We start from the raw sequence: 14,065 nt of genomic DNA on the forward strand, positions 1-14,065 counted from the left end.
TGCAGGGGGACAGCCTGCCTCACCATGGTCTTCCCCACGGGCTGCAGGGGAATCTCTGCTCCGGCGTCTGGAGCATCTCCTCCTCCTCCTTCTTCATGGACCTGGGAGTCTGCAGGGCTATTTCTCACATATTCTCACTCCCCTCTCCAGCTGCAGCTGCTGCTTGGGTTTTTTTCTCCTTCTTAAATACATTATCCCAGAGGCACTACCACTATCGCTGATGGGCTTGGGCTTGGCCTTGGCCAGTGGCGGGTCCATCTTGGAACCGGCTGGCATTGGCTCTGTCAGACATGGGGGAAGTTTCTGGCAGCTTCTCAAGAAGCCACCCCTGTAGCCCCCCACTACCAAAACCTTGCCATGCAAACACAATACATGGATCCAGCCCCGTCCCATGATCGCAGGAAACACTGACATGGATATTTAGCCCAGAAGCTAACACCCCACAACTCTAGTTCTACCTGCCCTCACTTATCACAAGCCTGAAGATATATTTTAGTACTGATAATAAACTTAAGGTTGATGCTGCAAGAAACCAAAGCTACGAACCATGATGAACCACAGGAAGAGGTCAGAGATACTAATTCTTATCTTTCAAACCTGGAGAGTTAGATAAAAGTCTTCCAAATCAATATGCTCTCATGAACTACTGATTTTCTGCAAACAGAATAGACAGATACTGTTGTTACTCTCTAGTTAAATCACCATGATGAACTATTAATTTCAAACAGCTATGCCCAGCTACTGTAACGTGTTGTGTTGGGCTCACATATTAAAAATATCCATCCTCCTGCATACAACCTAATCTTTATCAACACATTTGCATGCAAGGAATGTGTCTGTCAGCTGTGGTTTAAACCCATAGTCACGTAAATCTTCATGCTCCTCTCTGCCACAATCAGAAGCAGAACTTGCCAGTGCTTTCACTTCTCTGAGCATATCTCTACAGGTAGACATTGACTGAAATCTAAAGATAGATGACTAAAAAGTCAGCTGGTGCAGCTGCATCAACATCAACGCTATTGTTAGCCAACAGCAAATGTGGCTCTAGTCAAACTCTTCTAGAGGTTAATATTCTTTTGCAACAACGAAGTGCAATTATCCCAGCATATCTGTTTTCAAACATACAAGGGAAATTCTGCAACAACCTTTCAAGTGTATGAACATAGAGAAAACGACTTTAATTACTATTAAAAATTTGTAAAGTCTACCTACTGCATATATTTGGCCCATGCTCTGTTTTGAAGCAGAATAGCCTGCAGGTTTGTGCTAAATTTGAGATTGGCTTTGGTTAACAGCAAAAACTAAACAAAACAAAAATATTGGTGATGTTTTTTTCTTTAAATGTCAGTTTTAAATTTAGAAACACAGAAACTCAGAAATTACAGTTTCTTTTCCTATTAACCACGCTTTTCCCTCTTCTGGTCTCCTTTCAGCATTAGCTGATAAAGATCATGCCCATAATTTTGCTTTTCTGGCCATGTAGACATCTGTTTATATCTACAAAAGGCTGAAGATTTCAAACTGTCTCTATTTAAACATTACAAAAATAATTGTTTCCTTCTTTTGAATAGCTTTTAACTGTTTTGGTATAATAAGGAATTGTTCAAAATTACTTAAAGGGTGATAACAAAACTACACACACATTGAGAGGAATCTTTCCTCTTCTCTTTTTGTTTTTTTAAAGTCTGGGGAGAATATCATAAGCAACACTTGGTAAGGAAATGTGAAGGCCATGCAGCTGTAATCTGTTCCACTTGTGCAAGGCCTGCATGCTAAAAATTATATACGTTAAATTGAGAAGATGGGACTACTAGGTAATCATTTCTTACTTTCTATACTTCTCCACTGACAAAAATTACAGTTAATGAGTGGGAATGACTGATGCATATTTGCTCCACCAAATCCAGTGACTGGTTAGGGCACCTGTGCTTTTATGTAACACTGCCCTAGCTTAGTCCCACCATAAGCTCCTATATTCATCTCAGCAGGGCTTGTAAAATACATTTAGCAGAAGACAGAGGATGTTCTCTTTTACCTTTTTGGGTGTTCAGGCTGGCTTACACAGCATACCACTTTCTACACAGGTTGCAGCTGCAACCCAGAGGTTTTTAATCCTCTCAAAACATCCAAATAAAATGTTTCCCAGTCCAAGCCCATCCGCTGACCTGCTTTTGAAGTAACAATCGTCTTCACTTCAAAAGAAATCACACTCCTTTGCCTTCCCTGCCAGCTGAGGTTGGTCATTGAACCAGTAGGCTTTAAAAGAAACACAGCAAGAAATGAAGTCTGTGAAAGAGGAAAAACCCTCCACAAAAGACAGGTCACAGACTTGTTGTGTATGTACAAGGAGCTGTTCTTGATGTCAGCCGGGTCCTTCCTTTCCATCTCAGGAGGCAGAAATAGAGTGGGGTAGCACAAAAGAACGTATCAGGTACATCTCTGCTCCCAGTGACTTAAAACATGTTCAAATCAGTTGGCTTCAGGTGCCATGATAAGTCTCCTGGTTAGGACCAAGCTAACTAAAAAAACTTGAGGCTAATTGGCAGGGCCTAAGCAGAGCAGCAACTCCTGAAGGAGAACCTCAAAACTGTAATGCAAACACAGAAGTGTCACTTCAGGCCAAACTATCTTCAGGGAAGATCCAGCATCTAGCTGTTTCTCAACAGGTCTTCAAGCTCATACAGTTTTCCTAAACTGTCTGTTCTTTCCCTCGCCTGGGCTGGAGCCCTCGCCTTCAATCCTCCACCTTTCCTCCCAACACTCCTGCAGACATGGAGAGGGTTCGCACTAACTGAGCCCACAGCACTCTGTTAAAACTCCAGGGGCCAGCAGAGATTTTGCATAACTCATCACAGGCTACAAAAGCAGAGCTGGTGGACAGCACTGAAATATGTGGACAAAACTGCTGTGTTATAACTAGTACCGATTATGATTTGAAAACTACAGGTATAGCAGATCTCAGAGTTTAAAAACAAGAGCTATCTCTGAGACCAAGGCATATATTACACAAAGTCTGAACATGCTAAATATCTATGGAAACGTGTTGAGAACCATTTGGGTACAATTACAATGTTGTGGCAGAATGAAGGAAAAACATGTAGCATAAGGTAATGCCAAAGGAGGTTACATAATGCCCAGAATATGTCTCCATTCCACCACAAACGATAACATCTGTTTCTATGAAAATAAATCATGAAGAGGCTCTGAATCTGATATTAATCAGACAAAACAGATTAACAGAGTGTGTTCTTGAGAAATGCTGAAGAGAACAAAATCTCTCTATGACCGAAGTTTCTAAATAGACCCCTTAATCTTCACATTATTTTAAGGGGACTTAAAAGTTTTCTTGTTTTTGTGGACTTCAAATATTCTTTTTTTCTTTTTTTGAGGATTAGCAAGTGCAAATTATGTTACAGTTGCTAGAAACAAATATGTGTGTATAGCAATGACAAGGCATAAAGGTGCCTTTTATTAAATTCATGCTTTCTGAAAACTGTTAATTTTTCTGTTACAAGTCAAACTTGTTGTGAAAAAAATGTACCCAGGAAACCTCAGTGATTCAGGTTTATAATGTGGAAGTAATAATTTAACGTCTCTTGGCAGTGTTATCTCCATTATACCTCATGTTGAAAGAAACCTCACTATTGTTCACTATAATGAAACATTTGCTACCCGGAATAAATGATTTTTCAGCCAAGAAACTTGTTGTGATAACAACATGAAACATAAAAGCAGAACATGTAATGAAACTTTACACAAACTGAAGAAAGAAAAAGCTGTCTTCTAGAACTTGATTTTAGAACTCTAAGACTGTTTCAGAGAGACATCTAGTATTAATTTTTTTTTAAGTGGTATGATTCTCGACACTCCTATGTTTACTGCCAAAAATGCTAATAAACTCCTATCACTCTTCCAATAAACAGATATACTGGGAGAGAAGACTATCAGTTGCTTACACTTAGCAGGATGGATAGGTGATGGTTAGTATTGAGGCTTCCTAAATGGGTATCACACAAGGAGGTGGAAGAAGTGGAAGAACAGCCTGGATGTAATTTGCATCCAGTCCTGCAGACATTAAAACTCAAGAGTCAGTCACCTCCATATTAAAGCCACAAAGCTTTTAATAGTTTGAGGTGTCAGAATTTCTTTTCTGAACAAAGTAATGCAAGAAGTGCTCGTCTTCCAATGGTGTCTTCTGAGCATCACCAAACAGAACCCTTGCACTTGACAACAGTGCTTACTGGTACCTAGAGCATAAAAACACAGATGCAAAGGAGACAGCTACCTCAGCAGAGGGCCCACAGCCAGGTAAGATTCTCATCCTGAATTTCAGAGCCATCACAGATACTAAGATTGAATATTTACATTACAGTGCTGCTCCAAGCCACTAGAGAAAGATTCAGCTGAGCTTGGTGCTCTGCAAACATGGAAGGAGAAACAATCCCCTGCCTGAAGGGAACCCACTCAAATAATAGATACCTAATGACACAAATCTCCCTATCTGTGCATGCTTCCTAAACAATCAAAGAAAAAGCAGGAACTCTTGAAGGGAGATATTAGGTGCCAAATTTTACTAAGGCATGAGCTTTATGTAGAAGCCTTCCAGGGTTCTTGTCCTCTAAACCAATAATTAATGGCATGAGGACACTTAGGAAAACTGAGTGCCCAAAATTCAGGTGTGAGCTTAGATGCATAAATCCAGTGGACTAAATCCTCCATTCAGTGCTCTCCCACTGCATTTAAGCCAGTGCAATCAGGTGACCATTCCAAGGGAGCTCTTTGTATCTTAACAGTACATCTTAAAAGGTAAATTTAGCATAGCCCTGCAGAGTTAATTAGGAAAATCCCATTCTTTAACAGATTCAGACACTTCAATGGAAATTTTTTTCCTTCTCATTCTTCTGGTTCTACACTCCTGCCTCATTTGATCTCAGGACTACCAGACCCAGGCCATAAAAATGCATTAATATATTCACTACATGTACACAAAAAGCCATTTGTAAAGAACAACTAAAGAAAGGTGCTTCCTAAGTGCAACAGTTTTTATTTGAAAACTCCTTCCAGTTCTTTTAGCTAAACATGTTAACAGTTGAAAGAATTTTTATCAGGTAAGGTATTTACTGCTAATTATATGTACAGCCCTGATGGAGTTGTTCACTGATACTCAGTTTGGGAGACTATTTTTCTCCACATAACTGTGCCATACAAACACATCTCCTTTAAAGCTCTAAACCTCACATGTTATCTAATCACTGCACAAAAGCACTCTAGAAGTTAACGTAGTTCAGCTATTTTATGTTAACAAGACAATTAGTGAAAAGAATATTAATAATTTACCACTTTCACATTTTACAGGCAAAATCAACGTCTCAGACTGAAGTATAAGTGTTCGATCTTCTCCAGTTCTTCCTGAAAATTATAAAGTTTTACATTTTCCTTCCATTTCTGTTCTTGTCTGGGTAACAACCAACCATGACATCCATCTCATCTGGATGTTCTCATCTGTTCTTATCTGGACAATCTAAAGTTCAGGTTGAGGACAGGAAAAACATTTACCTATCCGAATACCAGCTGAGATCTCAGTGGGTCTCAGGGTGCAGTGCTCGCACTCGGAACAACCGAGATGATGTTTTGAATGCTGTTGTCTCTAAATTTCTTCTGGCTGCAATTCCAGAAATTAGTTTTAGCCCATACACCTGACTTTGCTACTTCCAGTGCCACACAAAACTAAACTGCTTAAAGAACTGGTAATGATTTAAAAAAAAAAAGAAGTAGAAAAAAACCTTTTGGCTGTAATATTATTGGAAGAATCTTGCAGAAGAAAACAAAGCTGGATGCTACTATATATTTGCAGAACATGTTAACAGTTCTTTCTACTCTGAAAGTAAGGTGCAAAACTGTGTAATATGTGGGTAACTGATTTGCAAGGATATTGGAAGCATGTTTTGTTGTACTCATTTGTCAATTCTGATGAATTTTAGTTAAGTCTAGAGTTAGAAAGGAATTACTTTCCTCTCTGTCTGAGGACATGCATTCAACAGAGATTGCATAAACAGGGAAACCTCAAACTCGGGCACACTCAGGCACACCTCTGTTGACACTGAGAGGTACAAAGGGGGATTTAAGGTGCTATCCTGGATAAAACTGTAGTCTGTCTCCACATCTATCCAGTTAGATGCCTGCACCAAACATCCCCAGGCAGGTACAGCAAAGTGGGCAGTTTTACATGGCAGTCATGCATGCCTACTGGCTAGCACGCAAAGAAAATTGGACACATCCATGTGCTTTTGTGATGGTGATAGAAGAAAGGTTTGGCAGGATTTGTATGCAAACATTGACCTTACCTTGAATGCCAACTTGCGAATAAAAAGAGGCCCCAGAATATTCAAGAGTTGGCCAAAATGTGTATCACAGTAGCATCTGGCAAACTTTTGTTGATCAGATGCTGTATGCTGCTTTTAGAGCCCTGTCACTGGTATGACTGGCTGCCCTGCACCCTGATACAAATTCCCAGTGAGGTGAGATAACACTTCACTTGTGAGCCACTGCTCGGACCCCATCACATTTGTCTTCCTAACTGTCTATGGTTCAGCAGAAAGGCGGTCAGCAATTTGGGGGTAACTGGGTTCTCAGAAGTTTCTTCCTAATCTGGAGGAACAGAAGGGTCAGCTAAGGGCCAGAAATAGGAACATAAAGATCTTTCTATTTGAAGCCTTTTTTTTGTATTTATTATTATTATTTCTTCTTTGTTGCTATTTCTCCATGCAGTTTCTTAAACACAAGAGCTATGGAGAAGGACATCTCTATCACAGTAACTGAGCCAAACACAGAAGAGCTGGAGGTTGCTGCAGTGCTCTCACTAATGCTTGTACTGGTAGCCAGAGTGGAAGAATTGCCTGACATTTTTAATTTAGATCTACAAAGTCACTTTGTGAGAAGCAGTATCAGTATAAACCCCTGGGGAGCCCCTGATCTCAAGCATAAACATCTATCTCCAACATCAGTACATCCCCAAGAGTGAAGGAGCAGTAAAAGGCATTACGACTCAGAAGAATCCTAATTCTTCCATGTAGCTGGCAGGAGAACAGGCCTTAACTTGTACTTCAGGCTGATCTGAAAAGCACAGCTGAAGTTTTAAACACAGTGACTTATCTTAGGTTCTATGTAGCCGATTTCTCTATATTTATCTGCTCTCATAGGTTATGTAGCCTGTCTTTATGTTTCTGGATCACTGCTTGCCCCAACAAGACAAGAATACTAATGCGAGGAAAAGCAAACAGCCTCAGGCTATATCTTAGTACTAAGAGATGTTTAAATTACCATACTGTTCTCAAAATGAAATAAAAATCTGAAAATCTCTAAAATTCTGGTATAAAATAGTAACAAAGTGTTTCCCAAGAATGCTTTCTTAATGAAGATCAATAAGACTAAACTTGGACCTGGGAGTACTTCCCAATATTCATGACTGAGTACACACACTGGGTTGGATCCTGCATTAGATTGAAACCAGGGTGTGCGTAAGCCTCAATTTGCTATGCTCTAGGTCCTGATGCAGTTTGAATTCAGCCTTATATAAGGCTGTTTTACAGAAAATCACAAAATATAAAACTGTTCCTCACTTCCATCAGACAAGAATTATAAGACCAAACTCCATGCAAATCATATGCAGTGATATGAATCTTTGAAGGTTTGAGTCAAAACAAGTATGTCTACAGATGCAAATTTTATAATCAAAATTCTCAGTGAAAGTAAATAATAGAGATCCATACTGAAGAAGTGAGAACCACAAAATGCAAAATTCTACTATTTAAAGGAAATGTTTCTTTAGTAAGATTTGAGTAGTTCAGATTCAACAACTTGACTACTGTTGGTACTTACATATAAAAAATTCAGGATAACAATTCATTTAATGTTTTCAATGTCAATTTGACTATACCGAAAGCTCCTGTTTTCACACTAACTGTTGCTTCCCCTGAATTCAAGATGTTAGTCTTCATCTCATTAATATTCCAAACTTACTGGAGCCAGTCAATGAGTGTAGTTGAATATGAAATACTAAGCTAGAATAATACTTTTGTTTTCACACAGATAAATGCAATCCTTTCCTGTCTCACTGATTTACAATCAAAATTACTATGAATTACAGTCAGCCCAATGGAATTATGAGATCCAGTCAGCTAATGCAGCCAGTACATCTCAACCTGTTAACATAGTTATTCAAAGACCTTGTAATTGAAGAGCTCTGCAGGGAAGCAAGTCATCTTCGCCACTTGTCCTCAACTACCAAACTATCATCAATAAAAAGGGCAATTTATAAAGAACGACACACCATTAATATAAATTTTGGTAGCCTGTTTCCATCAGTTTACTAGACAATACGTTTTCACAACAAAGTATATATTTCCATAATAATTTCCATAATAATTATCCACACTTTTAAAAAATCATTGAGGCAGTTATAACCTGAATATTTTCACAAGCTTGTCGGTTGTCAGATGTGTACATATTTGTACATATTTAATCAAAAACATGCACACTTACAAATTTAAACTCTTCTTCACTATTGCCCTATTATAAAGAAAATAGTGTCATTTGTGAACACTGTTTTGTGGAAACTCTTTTTTAATTCATTTTGAAGAATTTAAAATGTAAGCAGGCCAACTAATAGCAATGGATATTGTGCTTTGATTCTTTTTACATGAAAGGTTTACCTCATCAAGCTCAGTCTTTCTTTGTAATTACTAAATAAATTATTTTCAAATATTATTCTCACAATTAGAAAAAAATGTTCATGCATGATTTTCACTTATTGTTCACTGAACTCCCAAACGAGGCTACAAATCTTGGCCCAAATTCAGCAAGATACCTAAATATATGTCTAAATTCAGGCAGAAAAGCACTGTTTCTGGCCAAATTCCAGAAAGAAAACTTCTCTGTAGTTCACATTCATACCTTCCTTGGGGAAAAATGATAAAACATTAAAAATCAATACCCTAGAAAAAAATAAATGTCAAGGTCTTTACTGCAGCCGAAAGAAGAAAGTGACTGGATGCAAACAACTCCGCTTTTGAAATGCCCAGAAACTAAGCTTAGAGAAAGCAATTACAAAAAGACTATTTATTGAAAGGGTTTGAATCATGGCGGGGGAACAAACAGCCTAAAAGAGCTTGTGAGATCTGAAACACCTCAGCAAGTGGCAGGCCACCCTGGTCATGGGCAGAAAAAGCAGCACTCAGCAGACTGGCATATACTGAGACTAAAACGTTTGTGTCACAAGCTCTAGGCGGAAGCTAGCTTAGAAAGGCAGGAACATCAGTTTTAAAACTGAACTTCAATCTGATCTCTCAATGTGCTATTCCAAATTAAATTAATCTAGTCCCACAGATAAAAATTGCAGACCTAACAAATGAATTTTTTACCCTGAACCCTTCTTCCACAAGTCTGTAAGAAATTTAAAAAGAAATAAAAAAAAAAATGAATTGCAGCTTTTTACAGAGCACACAGGTCTTCAAATTAGCTGAACTTTAACACAAAGTTCAATTCTTAAACTTCCTTTGCAGACTTTTCTCTCTCCCTTGTACATCACCATTTTCATCTCTATTACTCAAAACCGTAACTAAGGGTTATTTTTCATTCCTCCTCTCTCCATCATAAAAACCCACCACATCTTAAATGTGTGTCTTTCTTTCCCTCCTTCATGCCAAACTCTTATCAAGATACTCATTTCCCGTCTTGCCTCCATCATTTTTCCACACTGGTTTAGCTACAATCACTTTCCTTCTCTATCCTCAGCAATTAATGACTTTGAACCCAATGGCTCCTCTTTGCTACATCCAGTTGAAAGCTAAATCCTCTCCAAAGCACCTTCTTCCTCTCTATCTAGCTTTTGCTACACCTCTGTAGATGGTGATCTTTTTTGTTGGCATCTCATGATTGATTATGTATCTTTTTTTAGGACTCCTCTAACGGATAAAACACTTTTCCAGACATTAAATGGATTGCATTTAGTTCCATAACTGTGAGGTTAACTAAGGAGAATTCTTTGTAAGGAAGACACCCCAGCTTGTAATACTCCTAAAACCGAAAGTCATGGTTGCAATCCCCCTGTGATGTGGGTCTTACTCATGAAAGGAAAATAGTCTTTTATCTGCAGGCACTAATTTAGACCAAGCTGCTTTGTAAACACATAGTACAAATCCTGAAAACGCTTTCCCGACTATCCTCAAAACAATCAGTTTCTTCTGTAAACATATGTCAAGACTTACTTCTGTCACCAGGACAGAAATTCAGTCTAGATGCCTTCCAACATATAGCAAGCAGGTCACTCCATTAGCATGCTGCCGGCTTGTGTGCTGCTTACAGCTTGGTCTGTCTATGGAGATAAAAGCCATGCACCACTGGCACTTTGAGAACCCCCTGAGCTACTCTGCTAGTTGAGCTGTGGTACTAGAGCATGAGAACAGTATGACAAAGATGTAGAAATTCTTCAAGGTTAAACTAAATATTGTAATTTTTTTTTTTTAGTGTAATCCAAACAAATATGTTTCCTTGACATTTTTAGACTTATATTCATCTATTCTGCATAAAAATAAGCAGAATGTTTTATGGAGAACAGGAAGGCATCTTCAGTCATTTTTTGTTTAAGATGAGGAAAAAACCTGCTATTGGCCCAAACCCTTGAGAACTCTATGTACAAAGCATCATTTTTCTTCATCTTTTCAAACAACAGGACGCATCAGAAACAGTGATGTGATCTTAATCTGAGAGGCAATGCTGTAGGCAGCTCCAAACTCTTCCTGTGACTACAGAGCATGCCTTCAAAAAACCCAACCTGATAAATTCTAAAAATAAATGGAAACCACTGTGTTCTGCAAGGGTAAAAGTGTCTGTCACATACATATTAATTTCTAACATACAGTTTACTATGACATATTAATGATGTGAATATTTAGTCTCTGGAGACTGTCAAATGAACCATGAGAAAGGGTGGCATTCTCTAGCAAACAGGTTTCTACAGCCTATGCTACTGCTCATATGCTGGCAACCCACTGGAGAAGACCAGGCCACTGTTTGTAACACACGGTTCATCTGCCTTAGTCTGAGGCAGCACCAAATGAGACTCCGGCAAGAAACTCTATTGAGCGCTTTGTGCAATGGAGCTACATTTGGGAAAAGTACCTGTGGAATCAAACCAGCTTAGTTACAACGCAACTGATTTTCAATTCAGACTAAAACAGGGCTTCTAACCCTAAGCATTTGCCAGTCTAGAAATTCATTTTTGACAAGGAATATGAAAAATTTATCTCCATTCTTACCATCTTTGTATCAGTAAGCAGATCCCTTCCAGGCTGGGTTTACAACCTTTTAGGAGAACCCCAATTTTACACATATGTCTCAGACACTGATGAAGATACAGACAGCAGAAGAGTCTACTGGATGGGGACAGAGAGCTGAAAAGAAGTACATAAGATATGAGAAGACGTACACGAGAGACATACATACAGAAAAGGAAAGTGTGAAGTATACATGGAGGAAAGCTTGTAAAGATTAAAAGCAGAGAAAGGGAACTAATGGCCGTTTGAAAACATAGAGCGAGGGCTGTTAAGGAAAACTTCCTTTAACTGAAGCCAGAGAGCAGAAGTTCTGCTTTTGGAAAAATCCAGTCTGCAATTTGAAAATGGGGAGAAACTAAGGCTGAGTGGTAATAAAAGGTTGCTGCTTCTGTGACCACTTTTGCTGGGGACTCCGAAGCTTTATTGCTAAGACTGCAAAACAGGGCAGAACTGTGCAGCTCTGTCTTCTGGATCTGCCACATTAGTTTTGAGACCCTACCAGTTTGTGGGCCACAATGGTCTTTGGAGATGTAGACCGTGAAATAAATTCATATGCTGAATATATGTTGAAGGCTGCACTCTTGAAGTGACTTTCAGCAAAGCAGACAGGAGACACTAAAGAGAATCTCAATGGACTGTTAACATTCAGTTTCATACAAGGGGCATACTAGTTTTCAGAGAGAGGCTACAGCAAAGTTGTATTTTATTGTCAGTGTTGCAAAGATCCACCCCAGAACAGCAAGACTTCCTCAGTTTCTCCCAAGAAACCTAGGGAGGGAAAACAAATTTCCTTCTTTGTGTCTTTCACAGCCAGCCTTAATTCACTTGTAAGCATCTTGAGTTCTGTACATCTAACGACATAAAACTAAAGGAACCAGTAATATTTTTGTATGTACGATATGTACAATACATCCTTTTACACTTTGTTATCAATCACACTTTGCTTCCACATCAGTTCATTTGGGAAACATTACAGAAACTGCACAGATCCGTTTTTCCTGCTTTGATTTAGAATTAATTCGAAATTTTTGTTTTTTTGGTTTTTTGTTTTTTTTTTAATCAATCTGGAAACTGAGGATGGTGAGACTGAAAAGTCTTCCTGAAGGATAAAAGTCACATGATATAATCCATAGATTGGGATTTTATGGTTAGTATGGTTTATCAATAGACCCTTTCTATTTCTTATTAGAGTGAATTTTATGTAAGGAAATCCAGCAATTGAAAACTAAAGAGCAGACTGTATCATTCTAACTGGTCAACCCAGGTACAGTAGTCTTTGTGTCTCCTTCAACTCTTAACAGAGAGGTAAGTGAAGCATGGCAGCAAATGGGAAAGCAGGAATCCAGCAAAACATTACAAGATATTTCAAGCCATGGAAGCCCAGACTGGACTTCAAGACCTGTTTTATCAAGTGATTATTTATTTGAGCTAGCATGCACAGTACAGCTTCAAAATGAAAAGTTTTAAGTATGAGTGTGGGAGTCAGGCAATACCAGGTTTACCACAGACTGTGAATCTGTCCAGCAAGGCACTGAAACTGAGAGCCTTAGCCAAATTCCAGCATGTACCAGCTACAAATTTACCCAAATGCTAAGTGTCAAACTAGTGACAGACTGCTGGTTAGAACTGACCGGTCAGCCTAAACCAAAGTAAGTTGTGTCTGGCATGAGGTCACCACCATCATCATCTGAAATCCAGAGAAAATGACCAACGATGACTCCTTGTTTTCTAAAAGGAAAAAAGTATGAAATAGTAGAAAACAAAGTTGCCAGATCATAAAACACTGAAATAAAGTTTTTTAAAATCATGTAATCCCACTTTTAAGAAATCTGCAGGAGTAGGTAGTTGGTTTGCATATTCTCACTAAGTGTCAGACCTCCCTATCTCAAAAAAGCTGGGACATTTTAATGATGTTGCCATCATTTTGCTTTCAATGGAAACTTGTCTTAAGGCCTCAGGATAGACATAATGTCCGTATTTCAATAGAAGATGGAATACCATCTCTAAGTATCACTAAATCTATTGCTCCTGGTCTAACACAACCTATTGCATATGGATTAGAAAATACAAAAAGGTGTTTCTCTAAGGTTAATCAATTACTTTGAGCAAAGCTAAGAAATAAGCCAAAGTTAAAGTCCAACAATAATGTCTACTATCTATGGAGGTGAATTCTCCAATTCCTTTATGGTAAAAACCTATGGGTTCTTTTCATGCAAAGACAAGCACTTCTTTCTTCAAGCAGAATCACATGCTTTTGTATTTTTCTAAAATAGCTTAGTGGAAAAATGAGAAAATATGTAACTGGGGACCGTGACTATTTTAACTGCTGATGTGCCTCATTCAACTCTATGCCTAAAGTAGATCACTTACCAAGGTCACTGCATATGTCTTTGTATGGAGGAATAACTCTCTGTAAATAAAACCACTGATTGTATTGTACTGATTATTACTTGATAGTATTTAGCCAATTTTTAACTAAAAAAAAATATTCTATTGCAGTCTATGAGAAATTCTGGAGTTTATGGAAAGATGTGGACTGTTATGGTGGTTTCTTAATTGAAGTGACATGATGAGAGACATGAGTCTGGATTGTTTCACCAGTGTAACTGGGGATTATACAGATACACTCAAAAATCGTCACTTTTTTTTTTAATCTTTAAAAAAGAATTGGGTACAATGAGTTTCAAAACTTGCAATCACACTTTTAGGGTGATGGTGTAATATGTGAAAAA

At 38.4% G+C, this 14,065-nt stretch overlaps 1 protein-coding gene and 1 long non-coding RNA gene across 2 annotated transcripts in view; both read right to left on the minus strand.

Annotated features, from left to right (window-relative positions):
- LOC115334560 (phospholipid-transporting ATPase VA-like) overlaps nucleotides 1-14,065 on the minus strand; it is a 109,736-nt gene that overhangs the window by 69,361 nt on the left and 26,310 nt on the right.
- LOC115334562 overlaps nucleotides 1-14,065 on the minus strand; it is a 19,948-nt gene continuing 5,883 nt past the window's right edge. Inside the window, exons 2-4 of the long non-coding RNA XR_003921154.1 lie at nucleotides 4,217-4,223; nucleotides 1,943-1,946; nucleotides 1-162 (exon numbers count right to left, since the gene is read on the minus strand). This is a non-coding gene — a long non-coding RNA (uncharacterized LOC115334562). The remainder of the gene's footprint in view (nucleotides 163-1,942; nucleotides 1,947-4,216; nucleotides 4,224-14,065) is intronic.

This window comes from Aquila chrysaetos, chromosome 23 (genome assembly GCF_900496995.4).
Source record: "Aquila chrysaetos chrysaetos chromosome 23, bAquChr1.4, whole genome shotgun sequence".
NCBI classification, from domain to species: Eukaryota; Metazoa; Chordata; class Aves; order Accipitriformes; family Accipitridae; genus Aquila; species Aquila chrysaetos.